General features: G+C 59.4%; 1 non-coding gene across 1 annotated transcript; it reads left to right on the forward strand.

Moving 5' to 3' along the window:
- Positions 1–4974: 4974 nt before the first annotated feature.
- Positions 4975–6789, forward strand: LOC142792400 (small subunit ribosomal RNA). Its single transcript, XR_012890890.1, has one exon. It is a non-coding gene; the product is annotated as a small subunit ribosomal RNA (ribosomal RNA).
- Positions 6790–8429: the final 1640 nt, after the last annotated feature.

Below are 8429 nucleotides of genomic sequence, written 5' to 3' on the forward strand. Positions count from 1 at the left end.
TGTTAGCGAATCGGCCTTTAATATCACACGAGGACTCACAACCAACAATTTTCAGTTTGAAGTGTAAAAAATCTGCAGGTGTTGACGTAACTGACTTGCCCCGTACCCTTGAGTACATCCATGAAGTTCTCGTAGTACTACTAAATCGCATTATTCCAAGTGGAGAAATTCCCATAAACTTGCAAACCTCTACACGAAAATCGGTGCGCGTGATAAAGTTGAAAATTATCGTCCGATATCAAATGTGCCTTCTATAACACAAATTCTAGGAAAAAAAAAAAAAAACACTTGTTCGCCGTTCTCTGCGCCGTGACTGGCAGCACTCCGGCGAAGCGAACGGGGTCGATTCGAGCACGATATCGGCGTCTTTCGACGTGCTCGCCGGCGACCGTCGCACGAGTACGTCGCACGAGCGCGTCTGCCGGGGCGCCGTTTGCGAAGCCGACGCAAAAGTGGGAACCGCCGCTCGGATGATCGCCGCTTTCGGCAGAGTGAGTGTTGGCACTCCGGGGAAGCGAAACAGCGTGAATGCGCCCACGAAATCGGCGTATTTTGAAGTGCCCGCCGGCGACCGTCGCACGAGTACGGTAAACCGCGTCAGCCGGGGCGTAGTTCGGGACGCCGACGAAAAAGTGGGAAGCGCAACTCGGATCTTCGCCGTTTTTGCAGGAGTGAGTGGCGGCCCTCCTGCGAGACCAAGAAGCATCGATTCGTGCACGAATTCGGCGCCTTTCGACGTGATCGCCGGCGACCGTCGCTCGAGTAGGGCAAACCGCGTCTGCCGGGGCGGGCTTCGGGACGCCGATGCGAAAGTGGGAAACGCTGCTCGGATGTTCGCCGTTTTTGGCCGAGTGAGTGCTGGCACTCGGGCGAAGCCAAACGGGGCCGATTACGGCACGATATCGGCGTCTTTCGACGTGCCCGGCGGCGACCGTCGCACGAGTACGGTAAACCGCGTCAGCCCGGCGGAGTTCGGGACGCCGATGCGAAAGTGGAGAACGCCGCTCGGATCTTCGCCGTTTTTGGAGGAGTGAGTGGCGGCACTCCGGAGAAGCCAAGGAGCGCCAATTAGCGCACGATATCGGCGTCTTTCGACGCGCTCGCCGGCGACCGTCGAACGAGTAGGGCAAACCGCGTCTGCCGGGGCGGGGGTTTACGACGCCGACGCAAAAGTGGGAACCGCCGCTCGGATGTTGGCCGTTTTTGGCAGAGTGAGTGCTGGCACACCGGCGACGCGAAAGAGCGCGAAAGCGCCCACGAAAGTGGCGTATTTGGACGTGCTTGACGGCGACCGCTGCAGGAGTACGAAAAACCACGTCAGCCGGGGCGAGCGACCCACGGCGGTCTGGGTGCTTATCGCTGCTATTATAGGGGCACCCCGGCAGACGCAGAAAAAAAAAATTTTTTTTCGACCTTCTTTTTTGCTGGTCGAGCTCGGGTAACCCAGGTCGCAATGGGAGCCGCGCACGAAAGCGGCGTCGCGAGACGCGTTCGCGGTCGCTAGTCGCACGAGCTCGGCAACCGCGTCAGCCGGCGCGGAGTTCGGGATGCCGACGGCTAAGTGGGTACCGCTGCTCGGATGTTCGCCGTTTTTGGCCGAGTGAGTGCTGGCACTCCGGCGAAGCGAAACGGGGCCGATTCGGGCACGATATCGGCGTATTTCGACGTGCTCGCCGGCGACCGTCGCACGAGTACGGCAAAGCGCGTCTGCCGGGGCGAGGTTTGCGATGCCGACGAAAAAGTGGGAAGCGCCGCTCGGATCTTCGCCGTTTTTGCAGGAGTGAGTGGCGGCCCTCCTGCGAGACCAAGAAGCATCGACTCGCGCACGATATCGGTGTCTTTCGACGTGCCCGCCGGCCACCGCCGCACGAGTACGGCAAACCGCGTATGCCGGGGCGGGGTTGGCGACGCCGACGCAAAAGTGGGAACCGCCACTAGGATGTTCGCCGTTTTTGGCAGAGTGAGTGCTGGCACACCGGCGACGCGAAAGAGCGCGAAGCGCCCACGAAAGTGGCGTATTTGGACGTGCTTGACGGCGACCGCTGCAGGAGTACGAAAAACCACGTCAGCCGGGGCGAGCGACCCACGGCGGTCTGGGTGCTTATCGCTGCTATTATAGGGGCACCCCGGCAGACGCAGAAAAAAAAAATTTTTTTTCGACCTTCTTTTTTGCTGGTCGAGCTCGGGTAACCCAGGTCGCAATGGGAGCCGCGCACGAAAGCGGCGTCGCGAGACGCGTTCGCGGTCGCTAGTCGCACGAGCTCGGCAACCGCGTCAGCCGGCGCGGAGTTCGGGATGCCGACGGCTAAGTGGGTACCGCTGCTCGGATGTTCGCCGTTTTTGGCCGAGTGAGTGCTGGCACTCCGGCGAAGCGAAACGGGGCCGATTCGGGCACGATATCGGCGTATTTCGACGTGCTCGCCGGCGACCGTCGCACGAGTACGGCAAAGCGCGTCTGCCGGGGCGAGGTTTGCGATGCCGACGAAAAAGTGGGAAGCGCCGCTCGGATCTTCGCCGTTTTTGCAGGAGTGAGTGGCGGCCCTCCTGCGAGACCAAGAAGCATCGACTCGCGCACGATATCGGTGTCTTTCGACGTGCCCGCCGGCCACCGCCGCACGAGTACGGCAAACCGCGTATGCCGGGGCGGGGTTGGCGACGCCGACGCAAAAGTGGGAACCGCCACTAGGATGTTCGCCGTTTTTGGCAGAGTGAGTGCTGGCACTCCGGCGAAGCGAAAGAGCGCGAATGCGCCCACGAAAGTGGCGTGTTTGGACGTGCTTGACGACGACCACCGCAGGAAAACGAAAAACCACGTCAGCCGGGGCGAGCGACCCATGGCGGTCTGGGTGCTTATCGCTGCTATTATAGGGGCACCCCGGCAGACGCAAAAAAAAAAAAAATTTTTTTTCGACATTCTTTCTTGCTCGTCGACCTCGGGTGACCCAGGTCGCAGTGGGAGCCGCGCACGAAAGCGGCGTCGCGAGACGGCTTCGCGGTCGCTAGTCGCACGAGCTCGGCAACCGCGTCTGCCGGGGCGGAGTTCGGGACGCCGACGGCTAAGTGGGAACCGCCGCTCGGATGTTCGCCGTTTGTGGCCGAGTGAGTGCTGGCACTCCGGCGAAGCCAAACGGGGCCGATTCCGGCACGATATCGGCGTCTTTCTACGTGCTCGCCGGCGACCGTCGCACGAGTACGGCAAAGTGCGTCTGCCGGGGCGGGGTTTGCGACGCGTACGCAATAGTGAGAACCGTCGCTCGGATGTTCGTCGTCTTTCGCCGAGCCAGTGCTGGCACTCCGGCGAAGCCGAACGGAGCCGATTCGGGCACGATATCGGCGTCTTTCCACGTGCTCGCCGGCGACCGTCGCACGAGTACGGTAAACCGCGTCAGCCGGGGCGGAGTTCGGGACGCCGATGCGAAAGTGGGAAGCGCCGCTCGGATCTTCGCCGTTTTTGGAGGAGTCAGTGGCGGCACTCCGGTGAAGCCAAGGTGCGCCAATTCGCGCACGATATCGGCGTCTTTCGACGTGCCCGCCGGCCACCGTCGCACGAGTACGGCAAACCTCGTCTGCCGGGGCGGGGTTTGCGACGCCGACGCAAAAGTGGGAACCGCCGCTCGGATGTTCGCCGTTTTTGGCAGAGTGAGTGCTGGCACTCCGGCGAAGCGAAAGAGCGTGAATGCGCCCACGAAAGTAGCGTATTTGGACGTGCTTGACGGCGACCGCCGCAGGAGTACGAAAAACCACGTCAGCCGGGGCGAGCGACCCACGGCGGTCTGGGTGCTTATCGCTGCTATTATAGGGGCACCCCGGCAGACGCAGAAAGAAAAAAAAAAAAAAAATGGGGACATGGCGTGCGTCACCGTGCGGCTTCGCAGCGTTGCCGAAGTCGCCGAGCCCTTCGACTGAGCCGAACGGCGGACAGGGAACGTTGGTCGGCCGTTCTAACCTGTCGGTGCCACGCCGAGACGTCGTTAAGGAAAACCGCGTCGTGGGCCTCTACGACGCCGTCGAGTCGTTGTACGTTTGGTGTCCAGCGTGTCGGCGGCGAGTAGCGGACACGTCGTTCACGACTTCGGTCTTTCGCAGTCGACGCGAACTTGCGGAGAGTCGTGGTGCCTCACGTTTTCGGCAGAAACCGCGGCGGAATTTTCCCGTGCGTGCGCGCACGACCTCGGTGCTGTGCCGTCAGCGTAGTGTTGCACAAACTCGTGGCCTACCCAAGGTGCGGTACGTTTGCGGCCGTATCCTCGGTGGGAATTTCGTGAGTAGGGTCGCAAATTCTACGACCTCGGCGGGTTTGAGAGCGACGTAGACTTGTGGCACGCTCAACGTGCCACACGTTTCGGGGCACACCCGCGGTGAAATTTTCTCGAGTACGCTCGTATTAGTGCCCAAGGAGGTCTGGGTACTTATCGCTGCTATTATGTGGGGGTTCTCGTGAGCGGCGTACGCGAAAGCGACCGGGTGTCTGATATGCGGCGGGCTTCGGCCTCGTCAAGCGTGTCCTCGGGTCTGCTCCAGGGGAATCCACGGCAGTCGTCTGCAGCCTCATCCGCTTGATGCGTTAGGGGCTGGTTGTCGGACGGTGCCGTTTTACCACGATATCGAGGTGTGTTCCGTGTCGTCCTCGGGCGATTCAGATGCGAAAGCGCCGAAGACGCGGGCGTGACCCGTCGTCTGGCGGCTTTGCAGTCTCGGCTCCGTTGCTAGTTCCGGCCGGTCCACCGACAGTGCAGCGGGCTTGGGCAACCCGCACGGCGCGACCGAGTCGATGCAACGAAAAAGAGCGAGCATGAACGTGCTTCTTGCCGCACGGCTCCCACTCGTCTTTCGGGAAGGTTGTGCCGTAGCGAGCTCGAACGCCGTCATCTCGGAGTGCAAAATAAGCGTGTTGGGGCGCCTGAAGGTGGCCTCCGCCGCACACAGACTGCGTCCGGCCCGCCGAAGGCGAGGACGGACGCGCAGTCGAACGATTACCTGGTTGATCCTGCCAGTAATCATATGCTTGTCTCAAAGATTAAGCCATGCATGTCTAAGTACATGCCGAAATAAGGCGAAACCGCGAATGGCTCATTAAATCAGTTATGGTTCCTTAGATCGTTTCTTCCTACTTGGATAACTGTGGCAATTCTAGAGCTAATACATGCAGTGAGCCTGGAGCCCTTTGGGTAACGGGTGCTTTTATTAGACCAAGATCGATCGGGTTTCGGCCCGTATTGTGTGGTGACTCTGGATAACTTTGTGCTGATCGCATGGCCACGAGCCGGCGACGTTTCTTTCAAGTGTCTGCCTTATCAACTTTCGATGGTAGGTTACTTGCTTACCATGGTTGTTACGGGTAACGGAGAATCAGGGTTCGATTCCGGAGAGGGAGCCTGAGAAACGGCTACCACATCCAAGGAAGGCAGCAGGCGCGCAAATTACCCACTCCCGGCACGGGGAGGTAGTGACGAAAAATAACAATACGGGACTCTTTTGAGGCCCCGTAATTGAAATGAGTACACTCTAAATCCTTTAACGAGGATCAATTGGAGGGCAAGTCTGGTGCCAGCAGCCGCGGTAATTCCAGCTCCAATAGCGTATACTAAAGCTGCTGCGGTTAAAAAGCTCGTAGTTGGATCTCAGTTCCAGACGAGTAGTGCATCTACCCGATGCGACGGCTCGGACTGAACATCATGCCGGTTCTTTCTTGGTGCACTTCATTGTGTGCCTCGAGATGGCCGGTGCTTTTACTTTGAAAAAATTAGAGTGCTCAACGCAGGCGAGTCGCCTGAATAAACTTGCATGGAATAATAGAACAAGACCTCGTTTCTGTTCTGTTGGTTTTTGGAATACGAGGTAATGATTAAGAGGGACGGACGGGGGCATTCGTATTGCGGCGCTAGAGGTGAAATTCTTGGACCGTCGCAAGACGAACTACTGCGAAAGCATTTGCCAAGAATGTTTTCATTGATCAAGAACGAAAGTCAGAGGTTCGAAGGCGATCAGATACCGCCCTAGTTCTGACCATAAACGATGCCAACCAGCGATCCGCCTGAGTTACTCAAATGACTCGGCGGGCAGCTTCCGGGAAACCAAAGTATTTGGGTTCCGGGGGAAGTATGGTTGCAAAGCTGAAACTTAAAGGAATTGACGGAAGGGCACCACCAGGAGTGGAGCCTGCGGCTTAATTTGACTCAACACGGGAAAACTTACCCGGCCCGGACACTGGGAGGATTGACAGATTGAGAGCTCTTTCTTGATTCGGTGGATGGTGGTGCATGGCCGTTCTTAGTTGGTGGAGCGATTTGTCTGGTTAATTCCGATAACGAACGAGACTCTAGCCTATTAAATAGGTGCGGGGTTCCCAGCACCTTACAACCTTCTTAGAGGGACAAGCGGCTCCTAGCCGCACGAAACAGAGCAATAACAGGTCTGTGATGCCCTTAGATGTCCGGGGCCGCACGCGCGCTACACTGAAGGAAGCAGCGTGTCTTTATCCCTGTCTGAAAAGACTGGGTAACCCGTGGAACTTCTTTCGTGATTGGGATAGGGGCTTGCAATTGTTCCCCTTGAACGAGGAATTCCCAGTAAGCGCGAGTCATAAGCTCGCGTTGATTACGTCCCTGCCCTTTGTACACACCGCCCGTCGCTACTACCGATTGAATGATTTAGTGAGGTCTTCGGACCGATGTCCGGCGCGGCCTTTCGGTTGCGCCGGTCTGTTGGAAAGATGACCAAACTTGATCATTTAGAGGAAGTAAAAGTCGTAACAAGGTTTCCGTAGGTGAACCTGCGGAAGGATCATTAACGGATTGTGAAGGGTGAGCGCCTCAGCTGCGTCTGCGCCCGACACTTTCTGCCGCTGACCCCGTTTGGACGCGGGGTCGGCTTTTCCCCACGGGGCTGCCTGAATGTGGAGCGGCACCCCGTGACAAATTGTTGCGCCCAGCGGACGCCAACACCGCGACCTTGGACGGTCGGCCAGGTGGCGGACGCGGGTACAAACGGCGCAACGCACTCATAGGTCGGCTTTCGACCCGCCACTGCACCGTGGCTCGAAGCGCTCGAAATGCGCGACCCGACCGCTGCGGGACCGCCTAGTACTGTAAACAGGAGCGGCGGAGCGCGAACGGCGAGTCGTGGTTACGTCGGTAGAAGGCGAGGCTGCGCGTTCCCGAAACGCCAGCCGAGTGCCCTCCCGACCGTTCGAGCGTGCAAGAACGAGACCCGACAATCGCGCGGCGACTGCCAAGTACGAGAGGAACGGCACAAGCGTCGGCGGTCGGTCAAGGAACTGGCGATGTGACGGGTCCGCTGTGCACCAGTGCATACCGTCCCGCCGTCCGCGGCAAGCGCCTCCGCGTCCTCGGGTGACGGAGGCTGCCGGTCGGTTCTTGCAGGCGAGGGATCTCGCTGGCACCGGTTCGCGTTGACGCGCGGCCGGTCATGGCACGGCGATGCGACGGCCGAGGTGCGCAGTACTCGATGGAGGAACCGCACGCTCCGATGACCGTCCCGCCCTCCGCGGCGTATGCGTACCGACCGTAATGGTTGCAGCAGCGCCGGCCGGCTTTTGAATTCGCCACACGAAACACGGTGCGAGATCGCGGTTAGGGGAGCGTCGACGTTGCCAGGCGTTTTGCTTGCTGCCGAGGGAAAGGCGGCACGGCCACGTCGCGCTCGTCGCGATTAGCGGGTCTGCGCGCTTTGGGAAGGTGCCGCAACGACTTGCCGAAAGAGGAAGCACGGAAGAACGAGGGACTTGGACGTCCCGACAATTGAACGCACTTGCGGCCAGGCCCTTGCTGGCTTCGTTCTTCCGCCTCGAGTAGGCTCGTACGCGGCTCCGGCGCCGAAAGTGGTCCTTGGCACCGACTTCGGTGGACGTGGGAAGTGCCGCGCAAGTACGGCGCGCCTGGCTCCACCTGTTGGCTAAAGTAGGCAGCCGGATCGGCATTTTGGTGTGCGGTGGCAAACCGTGGATGCGAAAAAAGCTTGTGCGATTTCGTGGAACAAAAAGCGGGGGTCCCCCTTTTTATGCGGAGGAGACCGACCCGCCTGCCGTGGTGAACCGCGACGCCACGGTAAAAACGGGAGAGGCTTGTCGATGGGACCGTGCATCCCGCGCTCCACGGAGGCCGGGAGGCGGCCGCCCGAGGAAATGTGTAGCCGTCGAGGCCCGCATCTGCGTGCACTCTTATCCAAATGGGTGTACCGCAGGCATTTTCTGGTTAGGCGGGCCAATGAGAGCGAGCACACAACGATACCTACGGGTCCGGCTTGGAGAACCGGCTTCGACGCCTCCCGAGTATTTATAGAGGGGTGGACCACGAAAGCACTCGCAAGTAGCGAAAGCGAAACGCCGTCCGAAACACACCGTTTGCTCGATTTGCGGCAGCCGAAAAAGGCGCGGCAGAGTTTTGGAGTCCAAGCGTGCGCTGAAAAGC

This window comes from Rhipicephalus microplus, unplaced genomic scaffold (assembly GCF_043290135.1).
Source record: "Rhipicephalus microplus isolate Deutch F79 unplaced genomic scaffold, USDA_Rmic scaffold_218, whole genome shotgun sequence".
In the NCBI taxonomy this organism is placed as follows: Eukaryota; Metazoa; Arthropoda; class Arachnida; order Ixodida; family Ixodidae; genus Rhipicephalus; species Rhipicephalus microplus.